This window comes from Etheostoma spectabile, unplaced genomic scaffold, assembly GCF_008692095.1.
Source record: "Etheostoma spectabile isolate EspeVRDwgs_2016 unplaced genomic scaffold, UIUC_Espe_1.0 scaffold00005045, whole genome shotgun sequence".
Lineage (NCBI taxonomy): Eukaryota > Metazoa > Chordata > Actinopteri > Perciformes > Percidae > Etheostoma > Etheostoma spectabile.
This window is the reverse complement of record NW_022603220.1, coordinates 112,241-123,236: the sequence shown is the minus strand read 5'-3', so window position 1 is coordinate 123,236 and position 10,996 is coordinate 112,241. Positions and strand designations below refer to the sequence as shown.

At 40.0% G+C, this 10,996-nt stretch overlaps 6 non-coding genes across 6 annotated transcripts; 2 read left to right on the top strand and 4 right to left on the bottom strand.

Moving 5' to 3' along the window:
• Nucleotides 1-1,948: 1,948 nt before the first annotated feature.
• trnav-uac (transfer RNA valine (anticodon UAC)) lies at nucleotides 1,949-2,020 on the top strand. The gene has a single exon. It is a non-coding gene; the product is annotated as a tRNA-Val (tRNA).
• Nucleotides 2,021-2,194: 174 nt separating this feature from the next.
• Nucleotides 2,195-2,267, top strand: trnav-uac (transfer RNA valine (anticodon UAC)). The gene has a single exon. It is a non-coding gene; the product is annotated as a tRNA-Val (tRNA).
• Nucleotides 2,268-3,081: 814 nt separating this feature from the next.
• On the bottom strand, nucleotides 3,082-3,163 carry trnas-uga (transfer RNA serine (anticodon UGA)). Its single transcript has one exon. It is a non-coding gene; the product is annotated as a tRNA-Ser (tRNA).
• A 969-nt stretch (nucleotides 3,164-4,132) lies between these two features.
• trnal-uag (transfer RNA leucine (anticodon UAG)) lies at nucleotides 4,133-4,214 on the bottom strand. The gene has a single exon. It is a non-coding gene; the product is annotated as a tRNA-Leu (tRNA).
• A 2,476-nt stretch (nucleotides 4,215-6,690) lies between these two features.
• On the bottom strand, nucleotides 6,691-6,906 carry LOC116677383 (small nucleolar RNA U3). Its single transcript, XR_004328979.1, has one exon. It is a non-coding gene; the product is annotated as a small nucleolar RNA U3 (small nucleolar RNA).
• Nucleotides 6,907-9,746: 2,840 nt separating this feature from the next.
• On the bottom strand, nucleotides 9,747-9,818 carry trnae-cuc (transfer RNA glutamic acid (anticodon CUC)). The gene has a single exon. It is a non-coding gene; the product is annotated as a tRNA-Glu (tRNA).
• Nucleotides 9,819-10,996: the final 1,178 nt, after the last annotated feature.

Genomic DNA, 10,996 nt, shown 5'->3' with positions numbered 1-10,996 from the left:
TATTCATATTGTGAATTGAAAAAACAAATATATTCCCTGTATTTTTATTCCATTGCTAATGAGAAACAGCTTATTGAAGTTTTGCAATTGTTGAAATCACAGCTGATTCCATCTAGGAAGCACACTCCGGTGTTGAGGTTCTTTCAATCATATGATCATATGTTCTAAAAGAGGACTCTTGGGCTGGTCCTGGCTGGAAAAGGAACAATTTAAAGCAACACAAAGAAAGAAGGAAGAAATGCCTGCATGGGAGCGAGGAAGACGCGTACCAGGACAAGGGAGATGAGTGGGGCAAGGTAGAGGAAGAGGAGTTAGAATGCGTGGTGGCGCTCAAAGAAGGACCAGAGCTAGGGTAACTGATCAGATAAGACCTGCTATCATCGACCATGTCATAAACCACGGGCTATCATACAGAGAGGCTGGTGAACGAGTACAGCCAAATATCAGCCGGGACACACTGGCATCTATTGTCTGTATTTCCAGAAAAACCAACCGGTAGGATATTCTATAAAGCTATCCTGAGATGGTCATTCATTTGTTGTATTGAATTTCTTCAACAAAAGATACAAAATGCATGTGCAAAACACAATCTCTGATCAATACAATTACTGTCTATTGTATAAAGGCATACCTGACACATCTGAAATAATGCAGTTTCTGGAATTTCAGCTGATGATAGTGTTTTTTTTTGTCATTGTGTTATGATTGACTAAATGTTCCTGTTGGAAGAGAACATGTGTTAGTGTTTGGAATAATTATTTGATTTTGAAACATGTTTGCAGTGTTTTGGTTAGACATAGTGTGTAGTGTTAGTGTATTATTGTATTTTGAAAATTAGTTTTGGAGTTTAGTTTACAATGTGTGATTTTGAGCATGAAATTAACTGTTTTGCCAATTGTGTAGTTTTGGGTGTTTTGGTGTGTTAAGAGTTTAGAAAACTTATTAAATGTATTGAAAATCTGTCATAGCAATTGTAAAAAACTGTATTTTAGATGTGTCAGGTATGCCCTTATACAATAGACAGTATATTGTATTGATCATAGATTGTGTTTTACACATGCATTTTCAATTCAATTTTATTTATAGTATCAATTCATAACAAGAGTTATCTCGAGACACTTTACAGATAGAGCCGGTCTAGACCACACTCCAGAATTTACAAGGACCCAACAGTTCTAGTAGTTTCCTCCAGAGCAAGCAACAGGGCCACAGTGGAGAGGAAAAACTTCCTTTTAGGCAGAAACCTCGGACAGACCCAGACTCTTGGTAGGCGGTGTCTGACGGGCCGGTTGGGGTTAGAATGAAGAGTGGAAATAACAAAAAGTAGAAAAAATAGTAGTTTGTAGCAGTTCTTTGTAGAAGTTCATGGCATAGCAGGGCACTGTGGGCATTACAAGGCACAGCAGGAGAATTTTTTGAAAAATCTCATAAAGTCGTTTCTACTAAGAGCTCTGGGAATACTTGACTCAGTAGAGCTGTGACCATCCGTCAGCCAGGCTACAGTGCTGAAAAGAAACCTCACTTCACTTCGTTCACCATTGCATTGTTTTCTGAACCGGAGCTACAATACAGCTAATTCTACAGTCTATGGTTAAGGTCACATTTATATTCAGATTATGTAAAGATATATATCACAAAAGTGCCATAGTGTAGTAGTTATCACATCTGCTTTACACTCAGAAGGTCCTGGGTTCTATCCCCAGTGCAACCAATTTAAGGTTTAAAGTAAGAACTAAGTCCTGTTACCGTCTTGCAGGCGTCCCTTGAAAAGTCTTAAAAAAGGGAGTGAACGACACTCGACAATCAAAAAAAACCTGCTCCAAAGACATATTGTCTATTTGAAAGACTTCTTCAGTGCTTTTGCATTGGTTTCACTTCTTAGAACCTGACCTCCATCCATTTCATTTACAGTTTGGTTCTGATTATGTTAAGATGACAGTATTACAGAGGTTCCATAGCGTAGTAGATATCACGTCTGCTTTACACGCAGAAGGTCCTGGGTTCAATCCCAGTGGAACCAGACTTATGCTTTAAAGTAAGAACTATGTATTTGGTACCACCTGGCAATTGTCATTTGAAAAGTCTTTAGAAAGAATTGAATGCAAATATAAGCCCATGTCTTTTCAGAACCTCACCTCCAGCCATTATTTTTACTGTATTGTTATGATTATGGTAAAGATGATGGGACGTCAGAGGTTCCATAGTGTAGTAGCGATCACATCTGCTTTACACGCAGAAGGTCCTGGGTTCAATCCCCAGTGGAATCAGACTTATGGTTTGAAGTGAGAAATATGTCCTTTTACCACCTGACCAGCTTTGAAGGTGCTCTAAAGCCACAGGATCCCAAACATTCTCTCAAAATGTGAATTATAAATTTTCCAGCCCCTGAACTTGAACAGCAGAGCAGAGTGGGGCAGTGGAAGTGTGCTGGTCCCATAACCCAGGGGTCGGTGGATTGAAACCATCCTCTGCTATTTCCTATGCTTTGTATCAGCAGTAAGGCCATTTCCAGTCTGTTGATGCAAGTGTCTGAAGTGAAATGTCTCCAGCTGCTGTAAACTTAACGGTGTGTCAAGTTCATTTCATCCACAAAAATGGAAACTACAGTGCTCATACCCGCTGTAACAACCAAAAAAACTGGAGTGTAATACAATATATATACTACAGTACAAGTACATAAATACAGTAAAAAAAGAAACTGTAAAACATGTACATCTAAAGTGCTTGTGGTCCTGTCTGATAGTCTGAGGTATAAAAGACAGAGCATACCGCTTAGTTTGTATCACAGGAGGTCTTAGTCTACCACTACGTTCTATAACCCTACCAGTCAGATTACCACAGGAGGTAATATCTTCTGCAGCTCTTTTAAAGACTCTAAAAAAGTAACAAGTAACACACTGTTGCCTTTCTGCTAGACAATCACTGCAAATATTGTAACACAGACTGAAAAGAAATACATTGGTGGAGACTGGTGTCTTCCAGTAACTATGAGATAACACAATTTTGTTCATAAAGGCACATCTGCAATTTGGTAAACTGTTATGTGTCATTGGTTTGCTACCACTCTTAAAGAATGTCTCTCGTTACCAGCAGGATTTGAACCTGTGCGGGGAGACCCCAATGGATTTCAAGTCCATCGCCTTAACCACTCGGCCACGACAACCTGAAAGCAGAGCTATACCTGTTTGCACAAATGTTCATAAACTTTTAATTGGTTAGTAGTAGTTACCAGACACGGGCAAATTACAAATTGTAGTGCACTTCCTGTGTCTGTGGATCCTCGTGGAGACATCTTGATTGATTGATATGCTCCCTTATTTGTACCATAACGGAGATCTAATATTTTATCAAATTAGGTTGGGTGAGTACCCTTTCTGGCTAATCTTGACAAATAAAGCAAGTAACCACACAATGAAAACTACTGCGATGGCTGGGAATAAAACCCAGGTCAACTGCTTGGAAGGCAGCTATGCTCACCACTATACCACCATCACTGGACAGAACAATATTCACTGAAAATCGTGTAACACATCTGGGCATTGACACTCAAAATGTGCTCTATCACTGAGCTACAGCCCCTGAAGATTTTCTGATTTTTTTTACTTTTTTGTGAGATCGCTGAATAAGAGAAGAAACCTGGGCGGAATATGTAATGTTAATGTTGTGTATGGCTTTAAAACCTGGTGGTGGCTGGAAATCAAACCACTGCTATTGTATAAATCAAAGTTAAAAAGTAACATCACTCCAAGAAAGCTACTCCGATGGCTGGGAATCCAACACCGGTCATTTGCTTGGAAGGTAGCTATGCTGACCACTATACCACCATCACTGGCAATACAATGTTGACTGCAAATTTTGCAACACATCTGGGCATTGAGACAGATTTTTGTATTGTCTATTAATTCCTGCTGCATTATTTCGATTTTCAGAATAAGAGCTCTTTTACAGTCAGGATAACACTTGTTGGAAATGCCGGGTGATTGAACCCGGGGCCTCATACATGCGAAGCATGCGCTCTACCACTGAGCTGAAGGTGATTGAAGGATGATTCTAGTTACTTCATCAAGTTCAGCTCAAATGACACAGTTGTAAGACATCACATTGGTTAGCTTCCAGCGATGTAATATTTACATTGCTGTGGTGGGATTTGAACCCGCGCCTCCAGAGAGACTGGAACCTAAATCCAGCGCCTTAGACCACTCGGCCACACGACCTGCACATATAGGCTCTCCACATTGTGACAAAAACCCGCATTATTACTAATGGTATGCTTGTTAAGGTTATTGGGAGAAAAAAACCTTTGCAAGGAAAAAGCCAAAACTTTATTAAAAACTGCCAATTCTTAAAAAATTAAAAATAGTTATCACACTTTGTCATTTTTCTCTGGCATTGATTATTAGAATATTGTAACCAGCATTAAGTGAGGAGGTTTAGGTCTGTGTGAATATGGGCTGAGCATTTACCTGGGCTGAACTTGTGAACATCTTCTTTTGCATATTCACTGTAAAGAGCCATTACTCCTCCAACTGGCAACTATTGTTCCAGAGACAATAGGATATACAGTTTTAGATTGACAGGTAACTGTCCAAGACCAAAGACTTCACTGAAATACCTCAAGGGATCAAAACAGTTTGTCAAAATTCACAGCACAGATATAAAACCACTCTTTAAAATATGGTCATGTACCATTCAAAAACAAAGGTACAATCATGAAACACATACTACTTAGATATTGCAGCCATCCTGGTTACAGCCACGAGGGGGTCTGCATGTGCTTTCTTACCAGCAAGTTTCTGGAGGTCCAAATGGCATCTTTGATGGCGGCAAAAGTGTATAGCTGTAAATCTGCTACCTAAAAACACTAACAGGTCCGGCTCTTCTTTCCCTCTTTTGGCTTCTTCTTCTCTTTTTTTTGCACTTGTTCCCACTTGGACCTCCACAGGAAATAAAAGATGGCTCGTTCCAGGTCTAAAATCACTTAAAAAAAGAGGTGATGAGAAAATCAAAGATAAAATCACTACCTTTTTTAAAAAAGTGAATAGTCAACATGTGAGTAATCAGGAAGCTCACATAAAATGTAGCTGTTGGAACCTTGGTCCTTCCGGCAAATCATTCCCTGGAGTCCTTATGTTCTTTTTCCCCCAGCATGTTTTCCTTGGATCAGGGAGGCTCAAAAATCATGTTTGCAGCTATCGCCGTGGTCCAGCTACCTTTACGGGAGCCATCACCTTATGGTGGTGGAGAGGTTTGTGTGTTCCTATGAACCTGAGGGCTGTGTTGTCTTGAGCTGTGTGCTCCTGGTAGGGTCTCCCATGGCAAAGTGGTCTCAGGTGAGGGGCCAGACAAAGAATGGGTCAAAAACCCTATGAGTGAGCGAGGCAGAGAGGGAGTGACCCAGCCCAGAGTAGGCCAGGGGCCCCCGCCTGGGGGCGACTGGGAATTTTCCCAACCCATGCAGCTGGTTTCAGAGCCTTGTTGGCGCGGTAGGCAGCGTGTCATTCTCATAATCTGAAGGTTGTGAGTTCAACCCTCATACGGGGCATGTGTTTTATAATCAATGGGGGGAATGAAGGGAAATAAAAAGACTTCAAAGAGATTTGCAAAAAAAAACACACAACTGATGCCGAAAGTACATTGACTTGCAAGTGGTCAACCTTTGCACATGGTCTTTTGTCCTGACCTTTTCATGGGGTCATGACAAAGCATCTAGGGTCAATCTTAGCCTTTGTGTGAGTACATCGGTTTCCACATACCTTGTTTTTATTAAGATCACACGTGTGTGAATATGTTTGCAAGTGCAAATTTTATTTTTACAAGTGCAAATTTAAACATATAATTTCAGATTTTTTTGTTCTGCAAGCTCTCATCTTTTGCCCCATATTTCCCTTCATATGAGTCAGAGCCAGCAGCACTAAGGAAGAGAAGCCTCTCCTACGGCGAGTGGTGGCGACCCACGGGGAAACTTTGGTTTCCCAGTCAGTTCCAGTAGTACAGGTGAGAAAGTGGTGGATAAAATGAGGACTGTGGGCCGGCGTTGTTGGTACGTGAGTGGAAATACATCCAACAAGCTAATGCATATCCAACGCCATCACCCAGACATGCCAATCACTGGAACGAGACAAAAAAACTGTCCAACGTCTCCTCCCTACAGTGGTAAACCAGCCTTTAGATCCAAATACAAATAGGGCCAAAAAATCACTGAATCAATCAGGATTTACACGTCACCTTCAATGCCCCATATCCACTCGTAGAGTAACCTGGCTTCAAGTATTTGCTGTATGTACTCAAACCTCGTTCCAACAGTTCCTCGTTCCTTCAGTGTACCGTTCCACCCCTTTAATACATGTCAATCAAGCTGAGCCTGTAAAGGCCACACAGTCTGATTAGTCAAGTGGAAACACCTGTGGGAGTGGAACATGGATGTGTAGAGATGGGCTTTCAAACAATGCACCTTCTTGACATGTCAAAGTAGGAAAAGCAAAAGTAGAAATAAAAATAAATTATGGTTTAACTCAGTTCACACTGGACATAAAACATTACAAAGTCAGGAAAGTAGGTGTAAACCATTTCAAATAACCTTGTCCACCATGGACAAAACATACTTCAAGACTAACTATAACTGCAGTTAATTAGAAAGTTTAGCATGTTTTATTATCTTCACTCATGTTGGGTTTCCACAGATCTGATACTACCACTCTGATCATATTCCCTTCCTCAATACTCCATAAAGAAGCAAAGAACGATCATCAATGACAGAGAGCATATGAAGTGAATCATTACTCTCTGTTAGCTTCACGCTCAGAAAGGAATATCAAAACTCATCATCGTGGTCAGCGAGACCAAACACTTTAGAAACACATTCCTCAAGTCAGAAACTCTAGAAATGATCCCTGAAAGTATAGTCTTGGTTAGACTGAGGGGGGAAAACTGCATCTCATTCACTGCAGGGTGATTGTCACTCAGGGTTCAGAGGGACAGAAGCTAATCGTTACGTGCTCCAGATGACTCTGAGGTGAGAAAATCTATTTAGATCTTTAAGAAGACCGATATGTAGATTGAATTAGATTTTCAGTCACTGTTGTCTCAATACTTCAGTGTCAGCCTACTTATTCTCTACAATAAATATTCCAGTCCTTTCTTTGCATTAATACTGGTTCTTAACATGCTTCCACTGGCCGAGATTATGGAAAACAACAAAATAAATTACCATAGTTATGCAGACGGCACACTAATTTATATAACCTTATCGCCAGGGGACTATAGTCCAGTACATAAACTGACTAAGTGCATTGAACAAATTAACGGCTGGATGTGCCAGAACTTTCTGAAATTAAATGAAGGAAAAACTGAGGTAGTTGTTTTTGGAACAAAAGAGCAACGATTAAATGTCTGAACTCAGCTTCAAACAACAATGTTAAAAACAACAGACAAAGCCAGAAATCTTGGTGTAGTCATGGACTCAGACCTGAATTTTAACAGCCACATTAAGACAATTACAAAGTCAGCCTACTATCACCTTAAGAACATATCAAGGGTTAAGGGACTTATGTGTCAACAGGATTTGGAAAAACTTGTCCATGCTTTCATCTTCAGAAGACTTGACTACTCCTGTGGTAATCTGGTAGAATAATACTGGTAGAATAATATGAATATATTTCCAGTCTGATGTTTAACAAAGCATCTGTTGCTGCAATCTGAAGTGAAATGTCTCCGCCGGCTGAAGAGTAAACTTAATAGTTTGTCAAGTTTATTTCATCCATAAAAATAGAAACTACAACTGGAGCATAAAACAATAAATACATTACACTACAGTTAATAAATACTGTAAATAGAAACACGTAGGTTTAAAGTGCTTGTTGTGCTGTCTACCAGTCAGATTACCACAGGAGGTAATATCTTCTGCAGCTCTTTTAAAGACTCCACCATAATACCTGCTGGAGATGCCGGGTCCTCATACATGGAAAGCATGCGCTCTACCACTGAGCTACATCCCCTGAAGATTTTCAGTTTTTTTACTTTTTTCTGAGATAGATTTAGACTTATCTTTATTAATCCTTTTGGGAAGACTCCCGCAAGGAAATTGAAGTATCACTGAATAAAAGAAGAAACCTGGGTAAAACATGTAATGTTAATGTTGTACATGGCTTCAAAACCTGTAAATGCAACTGCGGTGGATGGAAATCAAACCTGGGCAAAATGCTTGCACTGATGATATTATTCATAGTCAAATAGTAACACATCTGTTGCCTTTCTGCTGGAAAATACAACGTTTACTGCAAATCTTGTAACACAGACTGAAAATAAATGCTAAGAAATACATTGCTGGAGGCTGGTGGCTTCCAGTAGTTATGAGATAACACAATATTATTCATGAAGGTACATCTGCAATTTGGTGTAATGTCATGTGTTGTTGGTTTTCTACCGCTCTTAAAGAATGCCTCTCGTTGTCGGCAGGATTTGAACCTACGCGGGGAGACCCCAATGGATTTCTAGTCCATCGCCTTAACCACTCAGCCACAACAACCTGAAGCACAGCCCTATACCTGTTTGCATGAATGTTCATAAACATTTCAATTGGTTAGTAATACCAGACATGGACAAAGTGCAAATCATAGTCTGTGGATAGTTGTGGATGAAGTTTGATTGATTGATATGCTCCCTTATTTGTACAAGAGCTATTTTGTAACAGAAATCTAATGTTTTATCAAATCCGGTTGGGAAAATAACCTTTCTGGTTACTTCCTACTTGTTTCTGCATTTGTTCAGAGCTACGTCTGATGATGAACTCACAACCAAGACAACCCCAAGGAGAAGCACTTATGAACCCAATATTCACCAGTGTCTCCATTTGAGATGATCTGAATGTGATTACAATGACATCCATCTTCAGTTACAGTCTGTAGCATTGTCATGTTCAACTGCCCCAACAAGTAGCACTTACTGAATTCAACAGTCAAGTCAATGCTAAAGTTAGAGTAATAAGAATGACTTAGAAAACATTTCAGCATTGTTCAACCAGTAACAAGGGAGAATATTCTTTTTAAACATTTCTATAGGTAGGTCAGCAAAACTACCCGTCTGTCTGTACAGACTACAACTCAACCCTTTTTCAGACCTAAGCTTTGTGAGTAACGTTTCCAGATGTCTTTGTGTAGGTGTTGCAGAAATGCTGGAGTAGTGTGGATACGTGGCCTAAATATAACAACACCTATGCGTTGTTGTAGGAAAACGGTATTAAATGATATATAGTCCAAGAAAGACAAAACCTTTACATAGGCATTGAGCATGTTCCTGCTGTCAAAGAGAGCTTTACCGTGACGTAGGATCACCTACCTCAGGATCCAGGAATCCACAAAAACAACAAATGAGGCTAAAGAGTTATCTAAACATTGTAATTAAAACATGTATGTGCATGAGTGAAGACAATGAAACCGGTACTCTTTCTCTATCTATGTTGTTTCTTCTTGCTGACATAGTGCCAAATGTTGTCCGGCTCACTGATGACTCGACTGAACCATTTAATTGTATCACTCAGTGTTAAAAATTAAAATAAAAAACAAACATGTTTTCTGCCCGGTTTCCAATCCGGGACCAGTTTCAGCAGAGTCTGATTTAAAGGAAATGGTACTCTTTAAAAGTGTTGGGGTTCTAGCGTTAAACTAATGAGGAAGAATCTGACAAATCTAAATGAACCAAAAAAAGTCCAGGAACTTACTCTTACACCTGTATCTGTCAAGTCCTGACCATTCCCTGACCGGGAACTGAACCCGGGCCGCGGCGGTGAGAGCGCCGAATCCTAACCACTAGACCATCAGGGAGTCACATCTGTCCACTTCATCTTTGTAGATGTGAGTTTCCTTGTGCAAATGTGAAAAGTGACTTGTAAAAAAAAAAAGCTTTACAAATTTTGGGAAAAACCCACAAAGATTTAAGAATGAAAATCAGAGGGAGAAGACAAGGACAGATCGGTGGCAGAAGACGGGGACAGATCAGAGGGAAAAGACGGGGACATATCAGAGGGAGAAGACAGGGACATATCAGAGGGAGAAGACAGGGACAGATCCGTGGGAGAAGACGGGTACATATTAGAGGGAAAAGACGGGGACATATCAGAGGGAGAAGACGGGGACATATCAGAGGGAAAAGACGGGGACATATCAGAGGGAAAAGACGGGGACATATAAGGGAGAGAAAACGGGGACAGATCTGTGGGAGAAGATGGGGACAGATCAGAGGGAGAAAATGGGGACATATCAGAGGGAGAAGACGGGGACAGATCAGAGGGAGGAGACAGGGACAGATCAGAGGGAGGAGACAGGGACAGATCAGAGGGAGAATACGGGACAGATCAAAGGACCAACACACGGAGACTTTGATTCCTAATAATTAAACTGAAATAATAAATCTGTCTGCCAGGTGAAGATGGGGACAGATCCGTCTGGGGAAGACTGGGACAGATCAGAGGACCAACCCAAAATCACGAAGACAGAGACAGATGCTTTTATTCGTCCTTATTTCTTGTTGGAGAACAGAAGAACTCAGTTTTGTTTTTATTTTTCTGTTTGCGTCCGTTTTAAAACCCGAGCACCTTATTTAAGTTTTGTTGCATGAATGTTTTATTTTGAAAGAGTGTAAAACCACTTCCTAATAAACAGGTTGAACTATCTGAGGTTTATTCATAAAGTGTGTGTGCGTGTACTTGTGCGTGTGCGTGTGTGTGTGTGTCAAAAAAACCAATGATTCTGTTTGAAATATATTTTCATCTACAAATTACTTTTAGTCTTCAAAGCCTCGTAGTAACTCATAGTATAGTACGTCAAAATATTCAAAAAGTCATAGGATAACGTGTCGAAAATTCATAAAAGTCATACTATAGTTTGTAGAAATATTTATAAAAAGTCATAGTATAGTATGTCAAAAAGTCACAAAAAGTCATAAAAAGTCATAGTATAACATGTTGAAAATTCATAAAAGTCATAGTTTAGTATGACAAAAA